General features: G+C 51.7%; 1 protein-coding gene across 1 annotated transcript in view; it reads right to left on the bottom strand.

The window, feature by feature from the left end:
- The window catches only part of IFT27 (intraflagellar transport 27), an 85962-nt gene that overhangs the window by 40498 nt on the left and 24147 nt on the right, over positions 1 to 21317 (bottom strand). The window lies entirely within an intron of this gene.

Raw genomic sequence — 21317 nt, 5'->3', positions numbered from 1 at the left:
CGATGGGGGCGGGTACGCACGTTAGCGATATCGGTCACGATATCGCAGCGTGTAAATCGGCCTTTAGAGGAGATCTCATTTATATGTATAAATACATGTGTGGTCAATATAAAGGACTGGCACATGACTTATTTCTTCCAAAGACAATACTAAGGACCAGGGGGCACTCACTGCGAGTGGAAGAAAAGCGATTCCGACAGCTAAATAGGAAAGGGTTCTTTACAGTTAGAGCAGTCAGATTGTGGAATGCCCTACCACAAGAGGTAGTAATGGCAGATACTATAAGGCTATGTGCGCACGTTGCGTACAGTTCACTGCAGAAATTTCTGCAGCGATCTGTAGAGCACATGTGCGCTTTAAATCGCTGCAGAAATGTCCGTAGTGAAGCCGATTCCATGCGCTCTGCCTGCAGCTCCTGCCATAGACAGAGCAGGAGCTGCCGGCAAAGCGCACGGAAGAAGTGACATGTCACTTCTTTTTACGCAGCGCTTCGGCAGTAGCCAAAGCGCTGCGCTCTAAAACGCCACGTGCGCACGGCCCCTGCACAATCTCCATAGACTGTGCAGGGGACGCAGGACGCATGCAGTTACGCTGCGCTACAAAGCGCAGCGTAACTGCATGTATTTACGCAACGTGCGCACATAGCCTCACAGCTATTAAAGAAGGGCTGGATGATTTCCTCAGTACACACAACATTGTCGGATGTAAGTGACTTAATGACAATGTAGAATTGGTGGAGGAAGGTCGTACTAGATGGACCGGGGTCTTTTTTTAACCAAAGTAGCTATTAGGGATGATCGAATACCCTATTATTCGCTTTGCCGAATATCCGGCGAATATCTCGCAGCTATTTGAGTATTTGCGAATATTTGACCACCAATGTAAGTCTATTGGAAACCAGAATAATTTCATTTTGGACCTGTCGGTGACCTGTGGTGACTGAGGAAAAGGTTGAAATGGATGGGAAAAGGCAGAAACAGTATGGGCACAGCCTGTAGAAGGGGGCTGACTGCATTTCTGCCTCCTCCCTATTCATCCAAGATGACAGGATGCACACCAATGCTCCGCCCGCATTCACACTCTTCCTCTGATTTCTGTCGCATGTGCCATGACACATGCGACAGAAAACTCCTCCACGGGTCCAGCTAAGTCACCCCCCATCCCCCCCCTGTGTTTTCCGGTGTTCCCCCGGTGTCTTTACTAGAGTTGAGCGCGGTTTGCGGTTCTCCAGTTCGCGGTTCGAGTGATTTTGGGGGCTGTTCTAGATCGAACTAGAACTCGAGCTTTTTGCTAAAGCTCGATAGTTCTAGTTACGTTCGAGAATGGTTCTAGCAGCAAAAAGCCAAGCTAATTACTAGCTGGCTTTCCGCTGTAATAGTGTAAGTCACTCTGTGACTCACACTATTATGACATTTCAGCGTATAGTGTGCGGGAACAGCGCATTCAGATCACTGCTGCTGGGATAATGGCGATCGCCATTTTGTTTTTTTTTCCTTGTCTTCCTTCCCTAAGCGTGCGCGTGTAGTGGGGCGGGCCAGCATGTCAGCCAATCCCAGACACACACACAGCTAAGTGGACTTTTAGCCAGAGAAGCAACGGCATGTGTGATAGGATGTCCATGTCACATGTCCCTGCATTATAAAAACGGACATTTTCCTCCAGCACGCCATTATCTGCCTTCTGCGTCTGGGTGTCAGTCACCGCTGGCGTAGCTCCTGTCTCCGATACTGCTGTGTACGCTCTATACACAGCGCTATACAGAATAGGGATAGAAGTTTCTTTTAGCCCTTGTAAGGGCTAATACCGGCAGGGTCAGAGCCATAGGTGATAGTCAGGTCCGTGGAAACAGATTTTAACAGCTACAGAAGATAACAGCGTCTGTGTAGCTAAAGTCAGGGATTTCCTCGCTGCATTTCCCCATTAGGAGGGATAAAAAAGGCAGGCTTCCTTTCCTCTACCCAGAGACCCACAACCCTGCCACTGTACCCTCCTGCCCTTTGCACACTCAAGCTCATTGTTACTAAGCCATTATACTTGCAAACACTGAGTAAACTTAGTGGCATCCTAAAAGTGGCTGCTGGACTTCCATTATTGTCCCACTGGTGCAAAGCTATTTGCAGCACCACTGCATTGCACACTCAAGCTCATTGTTACTAAGCCATTATACTAGCAAACTATGCTGCCAGTTTAAGGGCCGTAGTTGCATTGTCAGGGATATTTATTCTTTATTATTCTGCTGTTAATAAAGCTAGACCACCGCTGCAATCTACACCACCTCTCAATTTTTACTACCACATTTTAAGTGCACAATCTTGTCGCAATCAAAATGAGTGGCAAAATGACAGATGCTGGTGGAAAGGGGAAGAGGCGTGTTGGAAAAGGAAAAAAAGGGTTTGTCCATGGGGAAGGTGGCAAAGCTCCATTAACATCTGCTGAAGATAGACCATCTTCCAGCAAAAGTAAGATGTCTACTACTTACCGTGGACAATCCGATGTGCTCCCTTTTTTACGGACATGAACAACTGGAACAAAGGTAGATGATGGCCAAAAAAAGAAAATGCTTGAATGAATCTCAAGTGGTCCAACAAGTGCCCTCTCCGCCACCTCAATTACCGCATCCAAAAAACACCAGTCCTCTGAGTTGTCATCCCAATCACACTTGCTTTCTCCCAGCTCTGAAGTCTCTATCCGCCCTGCACAGTATGGTGGAACTGAGATGGCTGAGTCTGCAGAGCTGTTCAGTCACACTATAGCCTGGGAATCAGAGGTCTGCTCCCAAGCTACAGTGAGTACAGACCAGGAAATGGTCTGCAGTGATGCCCAGAACCTTTGTGACTCAGATTCAGGCCGTGATGAACAAGTTTCTGAGCATAATGTTGACCCTTATTCACAAACTGAAACACCTGTTGTAATAGACAATGAGGAACATACTGATGACGATGAGACGCAGATACCAGATTGGGATGACAACTTAAATATTCGGTCAGGGCAAGAAGAGGCTCGGTCTGAGGGTGAGGGGAGTGCAAACACAACAATTGATGAGGAAGTTCTAGATCCCACTTACTGTCAACCCACAGTCAGGCACTCAAGGACGTCAACAGAGGCGGTGGAGGAGGATGCAACTGACGACGAAGCTATTAGATCCCCGGTACAAGTCCAAATTTTGTGACATAATTCCAGCCATAGAAAGGGACGCACGTATACAGGAGTATCAGCAGAAGCTGTTACTCGATCTTAGCTCGGCTTTTCCACCAAACAACCATGGTGCAGGGAGTGAATCTCCCAGTTGTAACTTGACAAACATGGGGCGGTCTCGTCATCTTCAACAGTTTACCCGTACCAGTAGCACCGTATCTGGTGCTGGTAACAACAATTTTATTGAATCTTTTCATAATTTTTTTAGACCATCCTTTGCAAGGCCACCAGAGACAACAAGTCTGACACATAGTCAACGGCTGGAGAGGATGATACAGGAGTATCTCCCAATGAACATCGATGCCATGACTTTACAAATGGAGCCTTGCTTATTTTGGGCTTCAAATCTTGAAAAATGGCCAGAGCTCGCCACTTACGCCTTGGAGATCTTGTCGTGTCCAGCTGCCAGCGTGGTCTCTGAACGTGTCTTCAGTGCTGCTGGGTGTGTGCTGACAGATAAGCGCACGCGTCTGTCCAGTGACAATGTGGACAGACTAACGTTCATCAAAATGAACAAGTCATGGATCCACAAGGAATTTACTACCCCTGTGTCATCCTGGGGAGAGTAAATGCTTGTGGATTTTGAATGTTCTTGATGCAAATCTAGCTGTGAAGTGTACAACTGGGGCACAACTGCTGCCACTGAAGGGGTGGGTGTGTGTGTGGCCCAATTTTTGGAAAAAAGGGAGACTCCGCTTGGCGTCACCTTGCGGTGTTTTACATGATTTTAGAAGGGCATGCGATGCCTATATCTGTGTCTCATCCTCTTTTCCTTGTAACGCTGTTTTGTTTTCGCATGAGTATATGTCCTTGTCACTTTCCCATGTGTTTGTGTTGTGTTGTGAGTTGTTTGTCACCTTTTGGACACCTTTGAGGGTGTTTTCTAGGTGTTTTTATGTGTTTGTGATTGCCTCCCATTGTTTCCTATGCGGTTCGAGTGGTTCGCCGAACCGGTTCGCCGAACCAAACTCGAACGAGACCTCCGTTCGGCGAACCGAACTCGAGCCGAACCGCGACCGGTTCGCTCTTCTCTAGTCTTTACCCTTTTGCAGCATTGATCCCCCGCTTCCCTCCTCCTTCACAATAAACGCTAGGCGCATGCGCAGAGCGCGGCTGTCATACTCGGCTCAGCTTCCTGTGTTCAGTGAGAACGGCTGTGGAGCTGCGCTGGCTGCTGGTCACACTGCTGCTGTGACCTGGGGAGGGTAGGTGCAGATTCTTTGCACCCACACTCCTCACATGGAGGGTCTGCACTCCTAGAAAATAGGGGGCACGTTCCCTGAGCGTGCCCCCCATATTCTAGAAGGTCCAGAGTCGTCGTGGGACTTCCAAAATGGATTACAGGGGATTCTTTTTTCTTTACAATAAATTGGTGAAAGAGGGAATGTTTTGGGGAGTGTTTTTTCAAATATTTTTTTTTTTTTGTCGCCTATTTTTTTTTCTACTTTTATTACTGACAGTTCAGGATGTCGGGTATCTGATAGACGCCATGACATCACCAACTGCTGGGCTTGATGTCAGGTGACATTACACATCTGGTATCAACCCCATAAATTACAACGTTTGCCACCGCACTAGGGCGACGGGATGTGCTGGGACGAAGCGCCAGGATTGGCGCATCTAATGGATGCGCCACTTCTGGGACGGCTGCGGTCTGCAATTTTTAGGCTGGGAAGGGCCAATAACTATGGACTTTGCCACCTTGAGAATACCAGACCACAGCTGTCCGCTTTACCTTGGATGGTGAACCAATTGGGGGGAACCCCACTTTTTTTTTAATTATTTATTTATAATTAATTATAAAAAAAAGAGCCTGGGGGCCCTCCAAATTGGATCCCCAACCAAGGTAAAGCTGCCAACTGCAGCCATCTGCTTTACCCTGGCTGGCTATCAAAAATGGGGGGGACTCCACGTCACTTTTTTTTTAATTATTTTTTTTTTGGGCTAAATTCAAGGCTAGGCACCCTTTAGTGTCACATGAAAATCACTAAAGGGTACCAGCTTAGAATATGCAGGGAGGTGGGACATTATATACTGTATGTGTTTACCATCGGTCTGCCTGTCTATCCTTTTTTATCCATCCATCCCTCTCTCAATCCATCCCTCTAACCATCCATCCCTCTCTCCATCCATGCATCTCTCCATCCATCCCTCTCTCCATCCATTCATCCATCCTTCTCTCCATGCATCCATCTCTCCATGCATCCATCCCTCTCTCCTTCCATCCATCTCTCCATCCCTCCCTCTCTCCATCCCTCCCTCTCTCCATCCCTCTCTCCATCCATCCCTCCCTCTCTCCATCCATCCCTCTCGCCATCCAACCCTCCTCTATCATCCATCTCTCCATCCATCCCTCTCCATCCATCCATCAATCCATCTCTCCATCTCTCTCCCCCTCCATCCATCCACCCCTCTCCATCCATCCATCCATCCCTCTCTTCATCCATCCACCCATCCATCCCTCTCCATCCATCCATCCATCCCTCTCTCCATCCATCCCTCTCTCTATCCATCCATCCATCCCTCTCTCCATCCATCCATCCCTCTCTCCATCCATCCATCCCTCTCTCCATCCATCCATCCCTCTCTCCATCCCTCCATCCATCCGTCCCTCTCTCCATCCATCCGTCTCTCCATCCATCCATGTCTCCATCCATCCATCCCTCTCTCCATCTTTCTCTCGATCCAACCATCCCTCCATCCATCCCTCTCTCCCTCCATCTATCCAACCCTCTCTCCATCCATCCAACCCTCCATCCCTCTCCATCCATCCATCCCTCTCTCCATCCATCCCTCAATCCATCCATCCCTCCCTCTCTCCATCCATCCAACCCTCTCTCCATCCATCCATCCAACCCTCTCTCCATCCATCCAACCCTCCATCCCTCTCCATCCACCCATCCCTCTCTCCATCCATCCCTCTCTCCATCCACCCATCCCTCTCTCCATCCATCCATCCCTCTCTCCATCCATCCATCCCTCTCTCCATCCCTCTCTATATCCATCCCTCTCTCCATCCCTCCATCCCTCTCTCCCTCCCTCCATGTCTCCATCCATCCCTCTCTCCATCCATCCATCCCTCTCTCCATCCAACCATCCCTCCATCACTCTCTCTCTCCATCCATCCATCCCTCTCTCCATCTATCCAACCCTCTCTCCATCCATCCAACCGTCTCTCCATCCATCCAACCCTCTCTCCATCCATCCAACCCTCCATCCCTCTCTCTCTCTCCATCCATTCCTCCCTCTCTCCATCCATTAATCCATCCATCCCTCTCTTCATCCATCCATTCATCTCTCCATCCATCCATCTCTCCATTCATCCCTCTCTCCATCCATCCATCCCTCCCTCTCCCCATTCATCCATCCATCCCTCTCTCCATCCATCCAACCCTCCATCCCTCTCTCCATCCATCCATCCCTCTCTGCATCCATCCATCCATCCTCCATCCCTCTGTCCATCCATGGATCCATCCATCCCTCTCTCCATCTATCCACCCATCCATCCCTCTCTCCATTCACCCCTCTCTCCATCCATCCATCCCTGTCTCCATCCATCCATCCATCCCTCTCTCCATCCATCCTTCTCTCCATCCATCCATCCATCCCTCTCTCTCTCCATCCATCCCCTCTCTCCCTCCCTCCATCCATCCACCCCTCTCTCCATCCATCCCTCTCTCCATCCATCCCTCTCTCCCTCTCTCCATCCATCCGTCCCTCTCTCCATCCATCCATCCATCCATGTCTCCATCCATCCATCCCTCTCTCCATCCATCCAACACTCCATCCCTCTCTCTCTCCATCCATCCAGCCCTCTGTCATCTATCCATCCCTCTCTCCATCCATGAATCCATCCATCCCTCTCTTCATCCATCCATCCATCTCTCCATCCATCCATCTCTCCATTCATCCCTCTCTCCATCCATCCCTCCCTCTCTCCATTCATCCATCCATCCCTCTCTCCATCCATCCAACCCTCCATCCCTCTCTCCATCCACCATCCATCCCTCTCTTCATCCTCCATCCCTCTGTCCATCCATGGATCCATCCATCCCTCTCTCCATCCACCCACCCATCCATCCCTCTCTCCATCCATCCCTCTCTCCATCCATCCATCCATCCATCCATTCATCCCTCTCTCCATCCATCCTTCTCTCCATCCATCCATCCATCCATCCCTCTCTCCATCCATCCATCTCTCCATCCATCCATCCATCCCTCTCTCCCTCCCTCCCTGCATCCATCCACCCATCTTCTCCATCCATCCCTCTCTCCATCCATCCCTCTCTTCATCCATCCATCCATCCCTCTCTCCCTCTCTCCATCCATCCATCCATGTCTCCATCCATCCATCCCTCTCTTCATCCATCCATCCATCCCTCTCTCGATCCAACCATCCCTCCATCCATCACTCTCTCCGTCCATCCATCCATCCATCTCTCCATCTATCCATCCCTCTCTACATCCATCCATCCCTCTCTCCATCCATCCCTCTCTCCATCCATTTCTCCATCCACCCAACCCTCTCACCATCCATCCACCCATCCCTCTTTCCCTCCCTCCATCCATCCATGTCTCCATCCATCTCTCATCCAACCCTCCATCTCTCTCCATCCATCCATCCATCCATCACTCTCTCCCTCCATCCATCCCTCTCTCCATCTATCCAACCCTCTCTCCATCCATCCAACCCTCCATCCATGGATCCATCCATCCCTCTCTCTATCAATCTCTCCATTCATCCCTCTCTCCATCCATCCATCTCTCCATTCATCCATCCATCTATCCATCCATCCATCCAACCCTCCATCCCTCTCTCCATCCATCCATCCCTCTCTCCATCCATCCCTCTCTCCATCCATGGATCCATCCATCCCTCTCTCCATCCATCCACCCATCGATCCCTCTCTCCATCCATCCCTCTCTCCATCCATCCCTCTCTCCATTCATCCCTCTCTCCATTCATCCCTCCCTCCCTCCATCCACCCATCCATCCATCCCTCTCTCCATCCATCCATCCCACTCTCCATCCATCCCTCTCTCCATCCATCCATCCCCCTCTCCATCCATCCCTCTCTCCATCAATCCATCCCTCTCTCCATGCATCCATCAATCTCTCCATGCATCCATCCATCTCTCCATCCATCCCTCTCTCCATCCATCCATCCATCCATCCCTATCTCAATCCATCCATCCCTCTCTCTATCAATATCTCTATCCATCCCTCTCTCCACCCATCCATCCCTCTCTCAATCCATCCCTCTCTCAATTCATCCCTCTCTCAATTCATCCCTCTCTCAATTCATCCCTCTCTCAATTCATCCCTCTCTCAATTCATCCCTCTCTCAATTCATCCCTCTCTCCCTCCATCCATCCCTCTCTCCATCCACCATCCATCCCTCTCTTCATCCATCCACCCATCCTTCTCTCCATCCATCCATCCCTCTCTCCATCCATCTATCCATCCATCCCTCTCTCCATCCATGTCTCCATCCATCCATCCCTCTCTTCATCCATCCATCCATCCATCCCTCTCTCGATCCAACCATCCCTCCATCCATCACTCTCTCCCTCCATCCATCCATCCATCTCTCCATCTATCCAACCCTCTCTACATCCATCCAACCCTCTCTCCATCCATCCAACCCTCCACCCCTCCCCATCCATCCATCCATCTCTCCATCCATCCATCCCTCTCTCCATCCATCTCTCCATCCACCCATCCCTCTCACCATCCATCCACCCATCCCTCTCTCCCTCCCTCCATCCATCCATGTCTCCATCCATCTATCTCTCCATCCATCCCTCTCTCCATCCATCTAACCCTCCATCCCTCTCCATCCATCCATCACTCTTTCCCTCCATCCATCTCTCCAACCATCTCTCCATCCATCCAACCCTCCATCCCTCTCTCCATCCATCCATCCCTCTCTCAATCCATCCCTCTCTCAATTCATCCCTCTCTCAATTCATCCCTCTCTCCCTCCATCCATCCCTCTCTCCATCCACCATCCATCCCTCTCTCCATCCATCCATCCATCCATCCCTCTCTCCATCCATCCATCCCGCTCTCCATCCATGTCTCCATCCATCCATCCCTCTCTTCATCCATCCATCCATCCCTCTCTCGATCCAACCATCCCTCCATCCATCACTCTCTCCCTCCATCCATCCATCCATCCATCTCTCCATCTATCCAACCCTCTCTACATCCATCCAACCCTCTCTCCATCCATCCAACCCTCCACCCCTCCCCATCCATCCATCCCTCTCTCCATCCATCCATCCCTCTCTCCATCCATCTCTCCATCCACCCATCCCTCTCACCATCCATCCACCCATCCCTCTCTCCCTCCCTCCATCCATCCCTCTCTCCATCCATCTAACCCTCCATCCCTCTCCATCCATCCATCCATCCATCACTCTCTCCCTCCATCCATCCCTCTCTCCATCTATCCAACCCTCTCTCCATCCATCCCTCTCTCCATCCATGGATCCATCCATCCCTCTCTCCATCCATCCACCCATCGATCCCTCTCTCCATCCATCCCTCTCTCCATCCATCCCTCTCTCCATCCATCCCTCTCTCCATTCATCCCTCTCTCCATTCATCCCTCTCTCTATTCATCCCTCTCTCCATTCATCCCTCTCTCCATTCATCCCTCTCTCCATCCATCCCTCTCTCCATCCATCCATCCCACTCTCCATCCATCCCTCTCTCCATCCATCCATCCCCCTCTTCATCCATCCCTCTCTCCATCAATCCATCCCTCTCTCCATGCATCCATCAATCTCTCCATGCATCCATCTATCTCTCCATCCATCCCTCTCTCCATCCATCCATCCATCCCTATCTCAATCCATCCATCCCTCTCTCTATTAATATCTCTATCCATCCCTCTCTCCACCCATCCATCCCTCTCTCAATCCATCCCTCTCTCAATTCATCCCTCTCTCAATTCATCCCTCTCTCAATTCATCCCTCTCTCCCTCCATCCACCATCCATTCCTCTCTTCATCCATCCACCCATCCTTCTCTCCATCCATCCATCCCTCTCTCCATCCATCCATCCATCTCTCCATCCCTCTCTCCATCCATCCATCCCTCTCTCCATCCATCCATCCCTCTCTTCATCCATCCATCCATCCCTCTCTCGATCCAACCATCCCTCCATCCATCACTCTCTCCCTCCATCCATCCATCTCTCCATCTATCCAACCCTCTCTACATCCATCCAACCCTCTCTCCATCCATCCAACCCTCCACTCCTCCCCATCCATCCATCCCTCTCTCCATCCATCCCTCTCTCCATCCATCTCTCCATCCATCCATCCCTCTCTCGATCCAACCATCCCTCCATCCATCACTCTCTCCCTCCATCCATCCATCCATCCATCTCTCCATCTATCCAACCCTCTCTACATCCATCCAACCCTCTCTCCATCCATCCAACCCTCCACCCCTCCCCATCCATCCATCCATCTCTCCATCCATCCATCCCTCTCTCCATCCATCTCTCCATCCACCCATCCCTCTCACCATCCATCCCTCTCTCCCTCCCTCCATCCATCCATGTCTCCATCCATCTATCTCTCCATCCATCCCTCTCTCCATCCATCTAACCCTCCATCCCTCTCCATCCATCCATCCATCCATCACTCTCTCCCTCCATCCATCCCTCTCTCCATCTATCCAACCCTCTCTCCATCCATCCAACCCTCCATCCCTCTCTCCATCCATCCATCCGTCTCTCAATCCATCCCTCTCTCAATTCATCCCTCTCTCAATTCATCCCTCTCTCCCTCCATCCCTCTCTCCATCCACCATCCATCCCTCTCTTCATCCATCCACCCATCCTTCTCTCCATCCATCCATCCCTCTCTCCATCCATCCATCCATCCATCCATCCATCTCTCCATCCACCCCTCAATTCATCCCTCTCTCCATCCATCCCTCCCCATCCATCCCTCTCTCCATTCATCCATCAATCCATCCCTCTCTCCATCCATCCATCCATCCATCTCTCCATCCCTCTCTCCATCCATCCATCCCTCTCTCCATCCATGTCTCCATCCATCCATCCCTCTCTTCATCCATCCATCCATCCCTCTCTCGATCCAACCATCCCTCCATCCATCACTCTCTCCCTCCATCCATCCATCTCTCCATCCATCTAACCCTCCATCCCTCTCCATCCATCCATCCATCACTCTCTCCCTCCATCCATCCCTCTCTCCATCCATCCATCCCTCTCTCAATCCATCCCTCTCTCAATTCATCCCTCTCTCAATTCATCCCTCTCTCCCTCCATCCATCCCTCTCTCCATTCACCATCCATCCCTCTCTTCATCCATCCACCCATCCTTCTCTCCATCCATCCATCCCTCTCTCCATCCATCCATCTCTCCATCCCTCTCTCCATCCATCCATCCCTCTCTCCATCCATGTCTCCATCCATCCATCCCTCTCTTCATCCATCCATCCATCCCTCTCTCGATCCAACCATCCCTCCATCCATCACTCTCTCCCTCCATCCATCCATCCATCTCTCCATCTATCCAACCCTCTCTACATCCATCCAACCCTCTCTCCATCCATCCAACCCTCCACCCCTCCTCATCCATCCATCCCTCTCTCCATCCATCCATCCCTCTCTCCATCCATCTCTCCATCCACCCATCCCTCTCACCATCCATCCACCCATCCCTCTCTCCCTCCCTCCATCCATCCCTCTCTCCATCCATCTAACCCTCCATCCATCCATCCATCACTCTCTCCCTCCATCCATCCCTCTCTCCCTCTATCCAACCCTCTCTCCATCCATCCAACCCTCCATCCCTCTCTCCATCCATCCCTCTCTCTATCAATATCTCTATCCATCCCTCTCTCCACCCATCCATCCCTCTCTCAATCCATCCCTCTCTCAATTCATCCCTCTCTCAATTCAACCCTCTCTCCCTCCATCCATCCATCCATCCACCATCAATCCCTCTCTTTATCCATCCACCCATCCCTCTCTCCATCCATCCATCCATCCATCCCTCTCTGCATCCATCCATCCATCCATCCCTCTCTCCATCCATCCATCCATCTCTCCATCCCTCTATCCCTCTCTCCATCCATCCATTCATCCCTCTCTCCATCCCTCCATCCATCCATCCCTCTCTCCATGCATCCATGTCTCCATCCATCCATCCCTCTCTCCATCCATCCATCACTCTCTCCCTCCATCCATCCCTCTCTCCATCCATCCCTCTCTCCATCTATCCAACCTTCTCTCCATCCATCCAACCCTCTCTCCATCCATCGATGCATCCCTCTCTCCATCCATCTCTCCATCCATTCATCCATCCCTCTCTCCATCCATCCATCCATCTCTCCATCCATCCATCTCTCCATCCATCCATCCCTCTCTCCATCCCTCCATCCATGTCTCCATCCATCCCTCTCTCCATCCATGGATCCATCTATCCCTCTCTCCATCCATCCACCCATCCCTCTCTCTATCCATCCACCCATCCATCCCTCTCTCCATTCATTCATCCCTCTCTCCATTCATCCCTCTTTCCCTCCATCCACCCATCCATCCCTCTCTCCATCCATCCATCCCTCTCTCCATCCATTCCCCTCTCCATCCATCCCTCTCTCCATCAATCCATCCCTCTCGCCATGCATCCATCAATCTCTCCATGCATCCATCCATCTCTCCATCCACCCCTCAATTCATCCCTCTCTCCATCCATCCCTCCCCATCCATCCCTCTCTCCATTCATCCATCCATCCATCCCTCTCTCCATCCATCCATCCATCCATCCCTCTCTCCATCCATCCCTCTCTCTATCCATATCTCCATCCATCCCTCTCTCCATGCATCCATCCCTCTCAATTCATCCCTCTCTCAATTCATCCCTCTCTCAATTCATCACTCTCTCCCTCCTTCCATCCATCATCCACCATCCATCCCTCTCTCCATCCATCCATCCATCCCTCTCTCCATCCATCCATCTCTCCATCCCTCTCTCCATCCATCCCTCTCTCCATCCATCCATTCATCCCTCTCTCCATCCCTCCCTCCATCCATCCCTCTCTCCCTCCCTCCATCCATCCATGTCTCCATCCATCCCTCTCTCCATCCATCCAACCCTCTCTCCATCCATCCAACCCTCTCTCCATCCATCCATCCATCCCTCTCTCCATCCATGGATCCATCCATCCCTCACTCCATCCATCCATCCATCCCTCTCTCCATCCATCCATCCCTCCATTCATCCAACCCTCTCTCCATCCATCCCTCTCTCCATCCATCCATCCATCCATCCCTCTCTCCATCCATCCATCTCTCCATTCATCCCTCTCTCCATCCATCCCTCTCTCCATTCATCCATCCCACTCTCCATCCATCCCTCTCTCCATCCATCCATCCCCCTCTTCATCCATCCCTCTCTCCATCAATCCATCCCTCTCTCCATGCATCCATCAATCTCTCCATGCATCCATCTATCTCTCCATCCATCCCTCTCTCCATCCATCCATCATCCCTATCTCAATCCATCCATCCCTCTCTCTATTAATATCTCTATCCATCCCTCTCTCCACCCATCCATCCCTCTCTCAATCCATCCCTCTCTCAATTCATCCTCTCTCAATTCATCCCTCTCTCAATTCATCCCTCTCTCCCTCCATCCACCATCCATTCCTCTCTTCATCCATCCACCCATCCTTCTCTCCATCCATCCATCCCTCTCTCCATCCATCCATCCATCCATCTCTCCATCCCTCTCTCCATCCATCCATCCCTCTCTCCATCCATGTCTCCATCCATCCATCCCTCTCTTCATCCATCCATCCATCCCTCTCTCGATCCAACCATCCCTCCATCCATCACTCTCTCCCTCCATCCATCCATCTCTCCATCTATCCAACCCTCTCTACATCCATCCAACCCTCTCTCCATCCATCCAACCCTCCACTCCTCCCCATCCATCCATCCCTCTCTCCATCCATCCCTCTCTCCATCCATCTCTCCATCCATCATCCCTCTCTCGATCCAACCATCCCTCCATCCATCACTCTCTCCCTCCATCCATCCATCCATCCATCTCTCCATCTATCCAACCCTCTCTACATCCATCCAACCCTCTCTCCATCCATCCAACCCTCCACCCCTCCCCATCCATCCATCCATCTCTCCATCCATCCATCCATCCCTCTCTCCATCCATCTCTCCATCCACCCATCCCTCTCACCATCCATCCCTCTCTCCCTCCCTCCATCCATCCATGTCTCCATCCATCTATCTCTCCATCCATCCCTCTCTCCATCCATCTAACCCTCCATCCCTCTCCATCCATCCATCCATCCATCCATCACTCTCTCCCTCCATCCATCCCTCTCTCCATCTATCCAACCCTCTCTCCATCCATCCAACCCTCCATCCCTCTCTCCATCCATCCATCCGTCTCTCAATCCATCCCTCTCTCAATTCATCCCTCTCTCAATTCATCCCTCTCTCCCTCCATCCCTCTCTCCATCCACCATCCATCCCTCTCTTCATCCATCCACCCATCCTTCTCTCCATCCATCCATCCCTCTCTCCATCCATCCATCCATCCATCCATCTCTCCATCCACCCCTCAATTCATCCCTCTCTCCATCCATCCCTCCCCATCCATCCCTCTCTCCATTCATCCATCAATCCATCCCTCTCTCCATCCATCCATCCATCCATCTCTCCATCCCTCTCTCCATCCATCCATCCCTCTCTCCATCCATGTCTCCATCCATCCATCCCTCTCTTCATCCATCCATCCATCCCTCTCTCGATCCAACCATCCTCCATCCATCACTCTCTCCCTCCATCCATCCATCTCTCCATCCATCTAACCCTCCATCCCTCTCCATCCATCCATCCATCCATCACTCTCTCCCTCCATCCATCCCTCTCTCCATCCATCCATCCCTCTCTCAATCCATCCCTCTCTCAATTCATCCCTCTCTCAATTCATCCCTCTCTCCCTCCATCCATCCCTCTCTCCATTCACCATCCATCCCTCTCTTCATCCATCCACCCATCCTTCTCTCCATCCATCCATCCCTCTCTCCATCCATCCATCTCTCCATCCCTCTCTCCATCCATCCATCCCTCTCTCCATCCATGTCTCCATCCATCCATCCTCTCTTCATCCATCCATCCATCCCTCTCTCGATCCAACCATCCCTCCATCCATCACTCTCTCCCTCCATCCATCCATCCATCTCTCCATCTATCCAACCCTCTCTACATCCATCCAACCCTCTCTCCATCCATCCAACCCTCCACCCCTCCCCATCCATCCATCCCTCTCTCCATCCATCCATCCCTCTCTCCATCCATCTCTCCATCCACCCATCCCTCTCACCATCCATCCACCCATCCCTCTCTCCCCTCCCTCCATCCATCCCTCTCTCCATCCATCTAACCCTCCATCCATCCATCCATCACTCTCTCCCTCCATCCATCCCTCTCTCCCTCTATCCAACCCTCTCTCCATCCATCCAACCCTCCATCCCTCTCTCCATCCATCCCTCTCTCTATCAATATCTCTATCCATCCCTCTCTCCACCCATCCATCCCTCTCTCAATCCATCCCTCTCTCAATTCATCCCTCTCTCAATTCAACCCTCTCTCAATTCAACCCTCTCTCCCTCCATCCATCCATCCATCCACCATCAATCCCTCTCTTTATCCATCCACCCATCCCTCTCTCCATCATCCATCCATTCCATCCCTCTCTGCATCCATCCATCCATCCATCCCTCTCTCCATCCATCCATCCATCTCTCCATCCCTCTCTCCATCCATCCATCCCTCTCTCCATCCATCCATTCATCCCTCTCTCCATCCCTCCATCCATCCATCCCTCTCTCCATGCATCCATGTCTCCATCCATCCATCCATCCCTCTCTCCATCCATCCATCACTCTCTCCCTCCATCCATCCCTCTCTCCATCCATCCCTCTCTCCATCTATCCAACCTTCTCTCCATCCATCCAACCCTCTCTCCATCCATCGATGCATCCCTCTCTCCATCCATCTCTCCATCCATTCATCCATCCCTCTCTCCATCCATCCATCCATCTCTCCATCCATCCATCCCTCTCTCCATCCCTCCATCCATGTCTCCATCCATCCCTCTCTCCATCCATGGATCCATCTATCCCTCTCTCCATCCATCCACCCATCCCTCTCTCTATCCATCCACCCATCCATCCCTCTCTCCATTCATTCATCCCTCTCTCCATTCATCCCTCTTTCCCTCCATCCACCCATCCATCCCTCTCTCCATCCATCCATCCCTCTCTCCATCCATTCCCCTCTCCATCCATCCCTCTCTCCATCAATCCATCCCTCTCGCCATGCATCCATCAATCTCTCCATGCATCCATCCATCTCTCCATCCACCCCTCAATTCATCCCTCTCTCCATCCATCCCTCCCCATCCATCCCTCTCTCCATTCATCCATCCATCCATCCCTCTCTCCATCCATCCCTCTCTCCATCCATCCCTCTCTCTATCCATATCTCCATCCATCCCTCTCTCCATGCATCCATCCCTCTCAATTCATCCCTCTCTCAATTCATCCCTCTCTCAATTCATCACTCTCTCCCTCCTTCCATCCATCATCCACCATCCATCCCTCTCTCCATCCATCCATCCATCCCTCTCTCCATCCATCCATCTCTCCATCCCTCTCTCCATCCATCCCTCTCTCCATCCATCCATTCATCCCTCTCTCCATCCCTCCCTCCATCCATCCCTCTCTCCCTCCCTCCATCCATCCATGTCTCCATCCATCCCTCTCTCCATCCATCCAACCCTCTCTCCATCCATCCAACCCTCTCTCCATCCATCCATCCATCCCTCTCTCCATCCATGGATCCATCCATCCCTCACTCCATCCATCCATCCATCCCTCTCTCCATCCATCCATCCCTCCATTCATCCAACCCTCTCTCCATCCATCCCTCTCTCCATCCATCCATCCATCCATCCATCCCTCTCTCCATCCATCCATCTCTCCATTCATCCCTCTCTCCATCCATCCCTCTCTCCATTCATCCATCCCACTCTCCATCCATCCCTCTCTCCATCCATCCATCCCCCTCTTCATCCATCCCTCTCTCCATCAATCCATCCCTCTCTCCATGCATCCATCAATCTCTCCATGCATCCATCTATCTCTCCATCCATCCCTCTCTCCATCCATCCATCCATCCCTATCTCAATCCATCCATCCCTCTCTCTATTAATATCTCTATCCATCCCTCTCTCCACCCATCCATCCCTCTCTCAATCCATCCCTCTCTCAATTCATCCCTCTCTCAATTCATCCCTCTCTCAATTCATCCCTCTCTCCCTCCATCCACCATCCATTCCTCTCTTCATCCATCCACCCATCCTTCTCTCCATCCATCCATCCCTCTCTCCATCCATCCATCCATCCATCTCTCCATCCCTCTCTCCATCCATCCATCCCTCTCTCCATCCATGTCTCCATCCATCCATCCCTCTCTTCATCCATCCATCCATCCCTCTCTCGATCCAACCATCCCTCCATCCATCACTCTCTCCCTCCATCCATCCATCTCTCCATCTATCCAACCCTCTCTACATCCATCCAACCCTCTCTCCATCCATCCAACCCTCCACTCCTCCCCATCCATCCATCCCTCTCTCCATCCATCCCTCTCTCCATCCATCTCTCCATCCATCCATCCCTCTCTCGATCCAACCATCCCTCCATCCATCACTCTCTCCCTCCATCCATCCATCTCTCCATCTATCCAACCCTCTCTACATCCATCCAGCCCTCTCTCCATCCATCCAACCCTCCACCCCTCCCCATCCATCCATCCATCTCTCCATCCATCCATCCATCCCTCTCTCCATCCATCTCTCCATCCACCCATCCCTCTCACCATCCATCCCTCTCTCCCTCCCTCCATCCATCCATGTCTCCATCCATCTATCTCTCCATCCATCCCTCTCTCCATCCATCTAACCCTCCATCCCTCTCCATCCATCCATCCATCCATCACTCTCTCCCTCCATCCATCCCTCTCTCCATCTATCCAACCCTCTCTCCATCCATCCAACCCTCCATCCCTCTCTCCATCCATCCATCCGTCTCTCAATCCATCCCTCTCTCAATTCATCCCTCTCTCAATTCATCCCTCTCTCCCTCCATCCCTCTCTCCATCCACCATCCATCCCTCTCTTCATCCATCCACCCATCCTTCTCTCCATCCATCCATCCCTCTCTCCATCCATCCATCCATCCATCCATCTCTCCATCCACCCCTCAATTCATCCCTCTCTCCATCCATCCCTCCCCATCCATCCCTCTCTCCATTCATCCATCAATCCATCCCTCTCTCCATCCATCCATCCATCCATCTCTCCATCCCTCTCTCCATCCATCCATCCCTCTCTCCATCCATGTCTCCATCCATCCATCCCTCTCTTCATCCATCCATCCATCCCTCTCTCGATCCAACCATCCCTCCATCCATCACTCTCTCCCTCCATCCATCCATCCATCCATCTCTCCATCCATCTAACCCTCCATCCCTCTCCATCCATCCATCCATCCATCACTCTCTCCCTCCATCCATCCCTCTCTCCATCCATCCATCCCTCTCTCAATCCATCCCTCTCTCAATTCATCCCTCTCTCAATTCATCCCTCTCTCAATTCATCCCTCTCTCCATCCCTCCATCCATGTCTCCATCCATCCCTCTCTCCATCCATGGATCCATCTATCCCTCTCTCCATCCATCCACCCATCCCTCTCTCTATCCATCCACCCATCCATCCCTCTCTCCATTCATTCATCCCTCTCTCCATTCATCCCTCTTTCCCTCCATCCACCCATCCATCCCTCTCTCCATCCATCCATCCCTCTCTCCATCCATTCCCCTCTCCATCCATCCCTCTCTCCATCAATCCATCCCTCTCGCCATGCATCCATCAATCTCTCCATGCATCCATCCATCTCTCCATCCACCCCTCAATTCATCCCTCTCTCCATCCATCCCTCCCCATCCATCCCTCTCTCCATTCATCCATCCATCCATCCCTCTCTCCATCCATCCATCCATCCCTCTCTCCATCCATCCCTCTCTCTATCCATATCTCCATCCATCCCTCTCTCCATGCATCCATCCCTCTCAATTCATCCCTCTCTCAATTCATCCCTCTCTCAATTCATCACTCTCTCCCTCCTTCCATCCATCATCCACCATCCATCCCTCTCTCCATCCATCCATCCATCCCTCTCTCCATCTATCCATCTCTCCATCCCTCTCTCCATCCATCCCTCTCTCCATCCATCCATTCATCCCTCTCTCCATCCCTCCCTCCATCCATCCCTCTCTCCCTCCCTCCATCCATCCATGTCTCCATCCATCCCTCTCTCCATCCATCCAACCCTCTCTCCATCCATCCAACCCTCTCTCCATCCATCCATCCATCCCTCTCTCCATCCATGGATCCATCCATCCCTCACTCCATCCATCCATCCATCCCTCTCTCCATCCATCCATCCCTCCATTCATCCAACCCTCTCTCCATCCATCCCTCTCTCCATCCATCCATCCATCCATCCATCCCTCTCTCCATCCATCCATCTCTCCATTCATCCCTCTCTCCATCCATCCCTCTCTCCATTCATCCCTCTCTCCATTCATCCATCCATCCCTCTCTGCATCCATCCATCCAACCCTCCATCCATCCATCCAACCCTCCCTCCATCCATCCAACCCTCCATCCCTCTCTCCATCCATCCATCCCTCTCTCCATCCATGGATCCATCCATCCCTCTCTCCATCCATCCATCCCTCTCTCCATCCATCCACCCATCCATCCCTCTCTCCATTCATCCCTCTCTCCATTCATCCCTCTCTCCCTGCATCCATCCACCCCTCTCTCAATCCATCCATCCATCCAATCATCCCTCTCTCCATCCATCCACTCATCTCTCCATCCATCCATCCCTCTCTCCATCCATCCATCCATCCCTCTCTCCATCCATCCATCGATCCACCCCTCCATCCATCCATCCACCCCTCCATCCATCCCTCCCTCTCTCCATCCATCCCTCCCTCTCTCCATCCATTCCTCTCTCCACCCATTCCTCTCTCCACCCATCCCTCTCTATGAATCCCTCTCTCCATCCATCCATCCCTCTCTCCATCCATCCATCCATCCATCCATCTCTCCATCCACCCCTCAATTCATCCCTCTCTCCATCCATCCCTCCCCATCCATCCCTCTCTCCATTCATCCATCAATCCATCCCTCTCTCCATCCATCCATCCATCCATCTCTCCATCCCTCTCTCCATCCATCCATCCCTCTCTCCATCCATGTCTCCATCCATCCATCCCTCTCTTCATCCATCCATCCATCCCTCTCTCGATCCAACCATCCCTCCATCCATCACTCTCTCCCTCCATCCATCCATCCATCCATCTCTCCATCCATCTAACCCTCCATCCCTCTCCATCCATCCATCCATCCATCCATCCATCACTCTCTCCCTCCATCCATCCCTCTCTCCATCCATCCATCCCTCTCTCAATCCATCCCTCTCTCAATTCATCCCTCTCTCAATTCATCCCTCTCTCAATTCATCCCTCTCTCCATCCCTCCATCCATGTCTCCATCCATCCCTCTCTCCATCCATGGATCCATCTATCCCTCTCTCCATCCATCCACCCATCCCTCTCTCTATCCATCCACCCATCCATCCCTCTCTCCATTCATTCATCCCTCTCTCCATTCATCCCTCTTTCCCTCCATCCACCCATCCATCCCTCTCTCCATCCATCCATCCCTCTCTCCATCCATTCCCCTCTCCATCCATCCCTCTCTCCATCAATCCATCCCTCTCGCCATGCATCCATCAATCTCTCCATGCATCCATCCATCTCTCCATCCACCCCTCAATTCATCCCTCTCTCCATCCATCCCTCCCCATCCATCCCTCTCTCCATTCATCCATCCATCCATCCCTCTCTCCATCCATCCATCCATCCATCCCTCTCTCCATCCATCCCTCTCTCTATCCATATCTCCAT

Source organism: Anomaloglossus baeobatrachus, chromosome 8, assembly GCF_048569485.1.
Source record: "Anomaloglossus baeobatrachus isolate aAnoBae1 chromosome 8, aAnoBae1.hap1, whole genome shotgun sequence".
NCBI classification, from domain to species: domain Eukaryota; kingdom Metazoa; phylum Chordata; class Amphibia; order Anura; family Aromobatidae; genus Anomaloglossus; species Anomaloglossus baeobatrachus.
Note: the sequence above shows the minus strand (reverse complement) of the source record. Positions and strands in the feature narration are given on the sequence as shown.